Raw genomic sequence first — 12,122 nt, 5'->3', positions numbered from 1 at the left:
AATCAAAGAACCGGAGAAGTAAAATCAATAGATGCATCGCGCAAAGGGCAAGCCGGCTGTGGAATCTGGCTGACCAATTTGGTTCTGGACAAGGCCAAGTGGAAGCAAAGAGCAACTCAAACAAGTTGTTGCTCTGAGTTGGACCTGTTCGTGCAAAGTCCAGAAACAAAGCAGTTCACCAAAAATTTCAAACTTAAAAACCAAAAGATGAGAATAACACAGATCAACAGGGCATATAGGAAAACCTCTTTGTAACTTAAAGCTCAGTCATAGATAGGTATCCTAGCTACTTCAAAATGGAACTCTAGATACTGCTAGAGCTACGAGCAACAAGCTCCACGGCCAAAGTCGACAAAACAGAGTCATAGCCATCTCGGGCTCTCTCTCTCTCTCTCACGAAGAACAAACTCAGGGTATGGTAATGGTAGCGTAGGGTGGGAACAGCTCAACAGGAGCTCAGCAGTAGAACATCACGTCCTTGACGCTCTCCTTGATCTTTGGGAGCTGGCGCACCTCCACTGGGCCCTCCTACGAAAATGAAATTAACCTATCTTGTATATGCCAGCAAGAAAATGGATGAATTTTGGATCCATGAGATGATGGATGGATGGATGGTGAGCTGACCTGGTGTTTCGGGAGAGGAGGGCGAGGGCGCCAAAGAGGAAGAACATGAGCAGCATGCCGCCGTGCTACAGGTGGCTGAGGTGGGCCGGGTCGACCCCGCCGCCGGGCGCGAATATGCGGAGGTGGGTGGAGTAGAACACCTCCACGCACATGTCCAGGAAGGCGCCCCGGGCGACGACGTAGAGCTCCAGGTGCCGCAGTGCCCCGCCGCCCGCGCCCACGGGGTTCCACATGCGGAGGCGGAACCCGACCGGGTCCATGGCAAAGCGCGCCACCGCCGCCCACACGTGCCAGGCGCCCACCGCGAGGAATAGCGTCCCCGGCAGCACGTGCCCCTTGAACGACCCCATCGATCAACTCCGGGGATCTGCCGCCGGCGTTGACTTCGTATCCCCCGGCCGGCGCCCCTTCAGCCCGCCGGTGGGTGCCCCCCTGAAAGCACGGAGCTGCGACGACCGCTCGATTGGTAGCGTGGTCTCGCTGGCCGAAGTGGAGACGAAAAGCAAAGCAAATCTCAACGAGCGAACGAGGAGACGACCGGCGAAACCGCGAGACGAGGAGGCGGCGGCACGAGGGGTGGGGGTGGGGGTGGGGAGCCTCGCCGACGCCATCGCCTCATGGTGGGGAGATTCGCGGGAGACCCGGCTCCGCGGCAGGGTGAGGCGAAGCTACGGGAGAGGGAGGCTACGGAGAGATTGGATCTGGATCGAGAGACTGAGGGAGGAGGACTGGAGGGTGTGCCTCGCACGTGCGTTCAGCAAATGTGATATGTGGAATGGATTGACGGTAGGGTCTGGACGGCAGGTGTGGACGGCTCAGATCGACTACAGTTGGGGTGATCCGTGGGCTGCCACCTGATTGGTTCGAAATATGAGGTTTTTTCAAATTATGATTTAGTGCTAAAAAGAGAGTGTTTTATGAAGCAGCTATCAAAAATATATTGCAAAATGACATCACTAAAATTTGCACCAATTTTATACCACATTTTATGGATGATAACCAATTTTTATGCATTTCCGATTCTCTTAGCTATTTTTATGCATTTAAATAAACTAGATGATTGCCCGTGCATTGCCACGGGATAGCAAATAACATATAGACACACAAATAAAACTTCTTAGTAGTCATTTGTATTTCCTTAACCAACATCCTTGCAATCAGCTACTTACATGCAAGTGATGCAAATGGGATAAGTGTTGGTTGATTGCCCGTGCGTTGCCACCGAAAAAATTAATATCATATATTTTTTCTATTTCTCACAATGTATTCACAAATATGGTGCCTTCCTCCGTCCTATTTAGCAACCTCCACATCCCCCTTGGAGGTCAAAAAACCTACATATATGCTAATCAATTGACTTCTATATTTCATAAAACTATGGGAGAGTAATGTGCATGCAATGTTCTACCAAATCACTACATCAAAGCTTGTTTTTCTCTCCCGACCTTTTGCCATATAACGCCTCATGTTCTTCTTTCTATCTGATTTAATGCCATCCCACTTCATTGTGTATCCATCGCCAACTTCGTGTTGTATCAAACTTGGAAATTTCCATCCTTAATATGGATAACGAATACTACTACGTGAAAACTTTGACAGATACGTGTTGATTTGACGCGATGTAGTTGAATTATGTGGTCATCTAGTTGAATGCATCAGTGACCAAGTTGAATGGACTACATGGTCATCCACATGTAAGTGTGAAACCGTACAGACAACAACATATATTTTAGTTTCATATACTTTTGTATAGTTCTTTGACGCATATAAATTTATATGGTTTCCAGAGGCATAATTCCAAAGGTATATCTCTTTGACGCGATGCATTACGTGGTCATCTAGTTGAATGCCCGTACGTTGTTACGGGACAACATAATAATACAGTTTTAGGTGTAGTTTGAGAGGGGCAAACCTGCCGCTGGGGGTTGTCATGCTGCACAACAAAGACAAATTGTAAGTACAAATCTAAGAAGAGTCAATTTATTAATTCGATACAACATTTTATCTAATTGCTTTCCTTTTAAACATCCAAATAACAATGAATTGTCATTAAAAAAGCACAACAACCAATGCTCTAATATTTCAGTACCTGATACTTGGAGGCTTAAAAGGGTAATCAGAAGGAAATTTAAGCTTCCCATAGTAAGATATTGTCTGGCATAGGACAGTACATAGAAGATAGTAGTTTCAAATATGCATCATATTTACCTTCAAAGGGTGTGGCTACACTATCTTCAAGTACAAAATGTGTCAACCAAAAGACAGCATTAAGTAGCTGATGGTCTGATACCAACTTGAAAATCGGCAAAAATATAGACAACACTGATAATAAGCATGCCAGCGATGAAAATGACACTCCCTCCGTTCCTATAAAATACTAGTCCATATTTAATGTACAATTGACAAAATGATTGGGTGTTAAAAACTTTTATCGACCTCTCGTGAAAAAGACAAATTTTCATTGAATCAGTTGAAAGCGGGTCAAATTTGAACTGCAGCTACATTATAGTTTGCTCTTTATTTTTCTGAAAAACAATTTCTAGGTACACAAGTATCTATTTAATCATATAAATATCAAAATATTTCCAACATTCAACCACTAGGTAGGAACGGTCATACCCGCTATTTTGACCACGTTTTGAAATGGCCATGGAAAATTCAAAACAAATTCAAAAAAATGGAAAACCATTGCATTGTGTCATTATATGTGACAAAGTTACCAGGAAAAATAATAAACTTGTAATACGACAATTATTTTAAATAAGTGTTCTTAGAAATGGGGTATCATGTGTTAAGATATATGGCTTTCAAGCCAAATGATCAATCTTATGGCCACATTCATGACATTGTTTGTTCAAATGATATAATATTTTTCACAAGGGTGCATATTGGAATGGCAAACAATGTTTATTAAGAAAGTTTTCATTTTCTTTTTATGAAAAAATCATTTTCCATTTTTCAAGTGACCAAAATGAGTATATTTGTGAAGGACCTACCATATATTTGTTTCAAAATTGGACCAAATCATTTTTATAAAATACTAGTCCATATTTAATGTACAATTGACAAACTGGTTGGGTGTTAAAAACTTTTATCGACCTCGCGTGAAAAAGACAAATTTTCATTGAATCAGCTGAAAGCGGGTCAAATTTGAACTGCAAGTACATTATAGTTTGCTCTTTATTTTTCTTAAAAATAATTTCTAGGTACACAAGTATCTATTTAATCATAAATACATGGTGTGGTGCGTTGTCGTTGAGGTTTGAATGGTGGTCGAGGACCCAACTCCAAAGCGCGTGAACTTGCATGCCAGCCGCATGGTCACCGCCTGACCGTTGCGTTGCCACGCGTTCTAGGTGGAATATGCATGTCTAGTGGGTTGGACAAGCCCTCGGTAGGTGTTAGCAAGAGGAATACAATAGAAGAATCTCACGAGGAGACTGAACTAAGATCAAACATGAATTAGCACCCAAGTGTTCGATTATCGGTGCGAGTAATTCACATAGACAATGGGCCTAAATTTTGGCTGAGGGTGATCATCTACTAAGCATACTCTATTGGCAAATTTTTAGCTCAAATGGATGAACCTAGGTGGCACTTGCTTTACAAAGTAACACATTGTGCACAAATATGAATGTCGAATCTGGGATCAAATGAATGAATGGATTGAGCTGAAATTTGGTGTATGATGTTAATTAAGGCATATGAAGGCACTGTATAAAAATTATACCATTTGGATATGCCAAAGTGACACTTCCTTCACAATGTGCCAATCTGGACAAAAAATGGTAATTGAAACTGGGCTCACATAGTTGATTGGATTGAGATGAAATTTGGAGGAGGATGATAATTTGGGCACATTAAGGTACTATAAAAATTTCATAAAATTTGGATAAACAAAAATTGTACTTCCTTCACAATGCTCTCTACTGAAAAGAATATTGGGAAAAATATTGAGAGAAACTGGCTGAATTAAATGAGCTAAAATTTGGTGGAGTGAGGTTATATGGTCAGTGTAATCCCGTGGTAAATTTTCATCAACTATAAAGAAATATAAAATGTAGTTGCTTCACAAAGTGAAAATATTACCAGAAACAAAGATTGGATCATGAGCTCACATGGATTGTTAGATGTGGCTAAAATTTTATGGAGAGCTATGTTTTGGGCACATAGATGATGTGGAAAAAATTCAACTCATCAGGATATTCCTATCTAGTGCTTCCTTCACAAAGCTATTAGCTGAACACAAACTTTGGAAATTTGTTGAGAAAGATTTACTAGGCAATTCGTTACAAAAGTTTTCATGAGGCAATGATTTGGATAGGAAAGAGTGCCCAAAAAATATGAGGGTAAGCAAAGAAATAGAAATAGCACTTCCTTCACGAAGTGCTATTCTGAACAGAATAGGAAAATGAATATTGCTGAATTATTTTTGAACTATGGAAGGAAGGGTTTTCACATATTTGAGAAATATATGATCCAAAGTATTTATGAGAATTTTTCGAGAATTTTTGGAGTGACAGAATAGTAGGTTGCTTCACAAACTAGGATGAGGTGGGATAGAATGGACCCACGAGTGACATGTCAACATAGTTATAACATGTTACGACATTTTTACAATCGTCGTAAAAGTTATGATGATCTCATCTTATTCGGTTACGACGTTTTTGACTCACATCATCGTAATTTATATGTAGATTTGATCCCCTCAAACGGTTTACGACATTCTCGGATGAAATCGTCATAGATTTATGACGAATTCATCAACGACATTTTATAAAACGTCGTGTATGAGCATATTTCTTGTAGTGCACGTGGCTCTATCTAGCGTAATTACAATGCGGAAAATTCCTATATATACAGAAACCTTCAAAAGTTAACCTAGAACTTGAGCTACGCCATCGTACCTCTCTATATCAAATAAAAAAACCATCTGGAGCCTTTACAGTACCCTACGAGAGAGGGGAAACCATCTCCATCATCCCTACAGTGGCCATGACGAGAAGCGACTAGTTCACCCTCGGGGCTAACGGTATGTACTAGTAGCTATGTGTTTGATCTATCTATCATGTTCTTGAGATGTCTCGATCTTTATGTATCACGTGCTTTGTCAATATATTTGGATCATATGGTATTTTTCCCTTTGAAATCTCGCTATATTGGATTGAATATTGGATTTGAGAATACTTGATGTATGTCTTTCATGTAGATACCTGTGGTAATAATGGGCTATTCTATTGATTCACTTGATATATGTTATGGCATCAACTTGCAGATTCTTGTCACCTTGGAAATCTATGCATAGGAGTTGATTGCACATTTTCATACAACATTCTTCGATAAAATCTTGGGATTGTCTTTGAAGTTTGTTGTGTTGGATTGAATATGACGAATCTGAAATTGTGTGATGCATGTCATATAATTAACCAATGGATACGTGAGGTGGCATTGGGGTATCTAGGTGACATTAGGATTGATTGATATGTATCATAGGTGTTATTTTACTATGAACTCTAGGGCTGTTTGTGACACTTATAGAAATATCCAAATAGACTGGTCGGAAAGAATGACTTTGAGTTGGTTCTACTACCATTTACATTTTCATCTTATGTTCTCCATTACTTATGAACTTTGGAGTGATTCTTCGTTGCACATTGAGGGATGATGGTATGATTCTATTATATTAGCATTGTTGAGAGATTGCACTAGTGAAAGTATGAACCCTAGGCCTTATTGCCAAGCATTGGTATACTATTTTGGTCATTGTTTTCCACTTGCTAGCTTGCTTTTTATATTTTAAGATTACAAAAACCTATATCTACTATCCATACTACACTTGTATCACCATCGCTGCACTAAACTAGTGCACCTATACAATTTGCCATTGTATTGGGTGTCTTGGGGACATAAGAGATATCTTGTCTATGATTGCAGGGTTGATTGAGAGAGACCATCTTAATCCTACACCTCCAGTGGATTGATAAACCTTATCTCATCCTCTTGGGAGAAATTTGTTATTCCTACAAAAGTCTGCACTTGAAGGCCCAACATCTACAAGAATAAAATTGCGCAGTAGATATCAACAGTTAATCTTTAGCCGATGATACAAATAACCCCAACCATTTGTAAGTCAGATATACTTACCAGAAATCATCTCTTGTGTCCGGATGTTTTCTCCTAGGATCCTACCATTTGGGACATTGGACGCTCAACTTCATCTGTTTGTTGCTCATTCTCAGTTTTCGGCTAATTATTGTCACCCTACTCTCGTTAAGCACGTGCTGGCAAGCTTCTTCTTGGGACTAATTGTATCATCAGGCTTCTTGAGCCTGGTTTAGATCCTCTTGAGGATGACCGATTATTGTTGCTTCTATGAAATATAGAGCTCCATCAAGGACATGCTTAGAAGATTTCCTCGGACAAGTATATATTGCTACACTTACCGTCCTTTTCTCGGGTAAATTTCGAAATATGAGCTATTTCTATATAATCGGCATCCAACTTTGCTTTAGTTGCCTCCATCTCCTTTGAGAAACTGTTGTTCGTATCCTGAGCAGTATGTTAACATAAATTACACATAAATGTAATAAGGAACCCTCAAATTGGCCATAAAATGCCCAATTAAGCTGGGGCTACTGAGTTTTTTCGCCTAAAAAGATCCCTATTTTGGAAACAAGAGAGAGGAATACATGTCCTATGTTTCTTGACACCATGACCAACCTAATTGCCCGACCAGTGTGTCGGGTCTACTGGCCCTTACACAAATACACTTTGGATTAACAAAGCCCCACATAAAAGGGGTAAAAAGTATAATCCCAGACTTTTGATTGAAGTGTAATTCTTCCATCCTCCTTAATTGTTATCGATCTCACTTAACGGTCTAAGACTACCCAAAATTATTGTGCCTAAAACTACCTGCCGGTTGTTGGATAACATGCCTGATGCATCTTTGAGGCACATTCACGTGGCTCTAGGGTAGGAATTTACCGAATTAAGATTGCTAAACTCTTGATCAGAAAGATGGGGTATCTCATATAAGTATTTCTTTGTCGATGATCCATCATGCTCTCTAATTTGGAGTTGATGGCAGAAAAGGCACATGAGGCCTCTGGTTGAGGTTTCTCGTATGGGACATCAGAGGCTGGGACCTTGGATGGGGATAACTTGGGAGGAGGTGCAGGAACTGTGTCAATCCTTTGGATAGAATGACTCGTTGGGTCCTCAACATCTTTGGATGAAGACGCTTGAACAAAATGCCTTCATAAAATATTGGTGGTTAGAAGCATGTAAGATGCCAGTCAAGGTTGCTTGATTAGTTACCTACCATTTGGTCAGACCAGGGTCCTTATTGGATTCACGGGAGCCGCTCCCTCGCGTGCTAGATGCTTGGGATGATGACCCTTTGGGGGAGAAGTTAGAGCTGAAGATGTTGGATGCCTTTTCGGATGCAAGTCTTGGTGGGCACTTAAAGTGGAGGGAAGCACTCCTAGGGAGTCGGAAAGGAGGAACACCTCTGAACCATCCATGCCCTCCTGATCAAAAATCTCGTCCTTGAGTACGATGCACAACTCGAGGTTATAATGAATGTCGGGGTCATCATCGCGGGAATAAGACTTTGGCTATGGAGCGGTATAATTCATAGTTTCCACCCAACATCTCCATCCGTGCTCGGATATGTTCAAAAACTGTTGAAAATAATTAAATACGTTATGCGGATAAGATACACGAGTAAACGTACCCACTACTTTGGTACGGGACACACCCGTGATGATCGATTCTTTCACACTTGGAGGGGCAAAGTGAGAAAACCAAGAGAAACACACGAACTCAAGAACGATCTTGAATCACACACACTAGATCCACTCAAAGACAAAAGGTACATAGGTCGAAAGACAACAAAAGGGATACACGTAAGCGATAGTATTCCCTACGAGAGGGGCCTTGTATCCACGAGGGGATCTTCCCGACAAGTGGGGCCTTAACATCACTATGGATCTTCTCACATTGAGCGCATCTCCATGGGAGGAGGATAGTAGATGGAGGTAAGCTCAAAAAGTGTTTGTCAAATCATTAGCTAACCCTAAAACGGAGCAAGGAGGAGAGTATTTATAGTCCAGGTTGGAATAGGGGCTGAAGGGGTACATTGTCACTCGGACCAGAGTGACTACGCGCACGTAGGCCAGAAGATCTGGGTGCCGAAGGTTACAGGTTGATTTCGAGCTTTCTAGAGTGTTGTCACAACCCATGGTGCCGGGGTTGAGCACGGGACGAAAGTTCCATGCATAGCAGAATTTCAAGGCGCCGGAGGTTCCGGGCCGGTTCTGGGCTTTCTAAAGAGTTGTCGTAGTCCATGGTGCCGGGGCTCATCGGGGGCTGAAAGTTCCAGGCAGGCTGGAAGTTCTGGGCGTGGGAGTTGACTTGCCCTTCCTTTGGTCCATAGTGACTTGGCCTTCACTCCTAGTATCTTGCAGACCATGCTCACGGTACCTAAGCATGCACAGAGTTTCGCTTGAGGTAGCACTCACATTTCAATTCCATCAAAAGAATAGTTAATAAGGAGAGATGTCACCTCAATCTCCATGCTGTTGGGTTCTACCATAGGTGCATTGGATGCGAATTAAAAATTTCCTACGCGCAGAACAAATAAGAACATGCTACGGAGACGGATCACAGATTGTTACCACTATACGCACTGTGCCGTGCAGCAAAACTAGAGTTGGGGCAGTATGTTTGCATGGTCAATCTCCTCCTCGTCCGATCTCCCTCGAACAGTCGGTCGCTAGATCGTCTCCCTCGAAGAGCCGGTCGTCGGATCCCACGTACATGTTCTCCATAGCGGCACAGGTGCACCGCCTCTAACAATATCCGCGCGTGCACAAGGAACACCGTGCGACGGACTGCTAGGTCCGGATCACACAGTTGGCGGCAGCGACTCGAGGTGGCTAGGTGAAACACATGCATAGCCCTAATGATGGGGCCGAAGCGATCAACTCGATAAGAGTGGCCCACCTCAACTATATATAGGTGTCTGGCGCGGGCTCAACTCTTGGGCCTCGCACGGACCCTAAAGCTCATGTGTTCCTTCCCTTAAGCGTGCGACCCCTTAGGTTCTTGTTCACTTGGTCGTGAATCAGACCATGCCCGACTTGACTAGTCGGTAGCGGCCTCTAGCAAGGTGTGTCGATTCCAAGTTTCTGATGAAGCTAGTTCGGCGAATCTGTACTTCATACTTCTGTCCCCTTTGCCACACGATATATGTTGTCGTGATCAATGCAACATGGTCATCCTTGTTGTCGTACGACCTCTTTCTCATATTGGTGAATTTGACCAACATTCGTATTATCTCATAATCCTCATCGCATGGCCATTCTTATCCAAGTCACATGACCCAAGGGTCCCAGAGTATATCTCTCCTGGTCGGAGGGGCAAAGCCCATCTTGCACGACCATGTCTCGTAGAATGGTTCTGGACAAGGCCGAAACCTACCTTTGTAACTACCCAGTCACGGAGTAACGTTTGGAAGGCCCAAAGCAAGTCTGTCACCATCCCGAGTACATGCGCCAACTCAAGTCTTAGAACATAGAATGTAGGTTATACTAGAGACTCACATATGACCTATCGCTGTGTCTCATAGTTGGGTCTGTCCAACTCACACCTTATCTCAACTCGGATCTGACTACGTCGAAGCTGACCAAATCTTTCCAAGTCCACATTATCCGGCTAGCATCCAATGCTAAATGTTCAGTGAGACTAGGCCATCCACTGTGTCGTATGCTAGTCTAGGTGATTGCGTGTCCACACAACTCTTTCGACTAGGGACCATTTAGGACAGTCATCATACAATGTATAGTCTCACAAAGAAGTCACGTACTTGTTCATACACATCATTGATAATGTCCAAGGACTATCTTTATTCATTAACACATAAGAAATATCATCATACATGATTGCCTCTGGGGCATATATCCAACACATGGCACGTGCACAGGCTGTTGTCAAGGGGGCACTTGGAGCTTGAGGTGTTGGTGATGTATCCATGGGGATGATCATGTGATTCTCTGTATCATCTCCCCTCCCATGTGAAATATTCATACTCGATTCAAATTCTTCATCACCATGGAAAGGAGATATGTCCTTGATGTTGAATGTATCACTCACGTTACACTGGTCGTGTGGAATCTCGATTTTGTAGGCATTCTTGTTGTATCAGGCCAACACTTTGAAAGGTTCATGTGCGAAAGGGAGTAACATGGACTTGGGTTTGTCGGGGAAGCGCTCCTTACGAAGATGTAGCCACAAAAGATCACCGATCTTGAACACCATGAGTTGCTTGTTGATGTTGCGCTTGGTGGTGACACGTTCCACTTGATGTTTGATCGTGCACCTTGTATCTTCATGCAGCTTCTTGATATAGCTTGCCCTTGCACTTGCGTCTATATTCATTTGTTCTTGAAGTGGTAGTGATAGTATGACCAATTGTGAGAAAGGATTGAAGCCATAGAACAATTCAAAAAGAGACTTGTCGGTGGTGAAGTGTCTTACGCGCTTGTGGGCGTACTAGGCGATGGGATGAAATCATGCAATTCCTCTTGATAAACATGTGTAGCAGAGTGGAAACCATCTGGTTTGTCACCTCCATTTGCCCATCGGTTTGTGGATGATAGGCCAAACATAGTACGAACTTTATTCCGAGCTTGGCTCATAGAGCCTTCCAAAAGTAGCCAAGGAACTTGACGTCCCGGTCCAAGACAATGGTCTTGGGAACTCCTTATTGTCGCAAGATTTCACTACAAAAGATATTCACAACATGTGAAGCATTGTCTATCTTGTGACATGGAGTGAAGTGAGTCATCGTGGAAAAATGATCCACAACAACAAACACGGAATCATGACCATGTTGAGTTTTTGGCAAACCAAGTACAAGGTCCATGCTAATATGTTCCCAAGGTCGAAAAGGTATAGGGAGAGGCATGTAAAGACTATGGGATTGAGCTTTTGACTTTGCTTTGTGACATGTAGAGCACTGGTTGGTGAAGCTTGCAACATCATGAAACATCTACGACCAAAAGTACTTCTTGGAGAGTGTGGCATATGCCTTGTCACGTCCAAAATGACCTATTAGTCCTCCACCGTGAGATTCTTGCAAAAACAACATACGAAGAGAAGACTCGGGTATGCATAGTTTGTTACGACACATAAGATAGCCATCTTTCAACTAATAGTTTTCCCTAGAAGGTTTAGCATGGTATTTAGCATATGCAATCAAAAAGGAAGTATCATGCTCATATAAATCTTTGATATGGTCAAACCCAATAACATTAAATTCAAGTTGAGCAATTAGCATGCATTTGCGGGAAAGAGCATCCACGAGAACATTCTCTTTACTCGTAATATATTTGATAACATAAGGAGAAGACTCAATGAATTCACTCCATTTAGCAAGTTGCTTGTTCAACTTGGTCTGGCACTTAAGGTATTTCAATGTTTCATGGTCGATA

At 42.3% G+C, this 12,122-nt stretch overlaps 1 pseudogene; it reads right to left on the bottom strand.

Annotated features, from left to right (window-relative positions):
* Positions 1-236: 236 nt before the first annotated feature.
* On the bottom strand, positions 237-974 carry LOC123446370 (annotated as a pseudogene).
* Positions 975-12,122: the final 11,148 nt, after the last annotated feature.

Source organism: Hordeum vulgare, chromosome 4H (assembly GCF_904849725.1).
Source record: "Hordeum vulgare subsp. vulgare chromosome 4H, MorexV3_pseudomolecules_assembly, whole genome shotgun sequence".
In the NCBI taxonomy this organism is placed as follows: domain Eukaryota; kingdom Viridiplantae; phylum Streptophyta; class Magnoliopsida; order Poales; family Poaceae; genus Hordeum; species Hordeum vulgare.
Note: the sequence above shows the minus strand (reverse complement) of the source record. Positions and strands in the feature narration are given on the sequence as shown.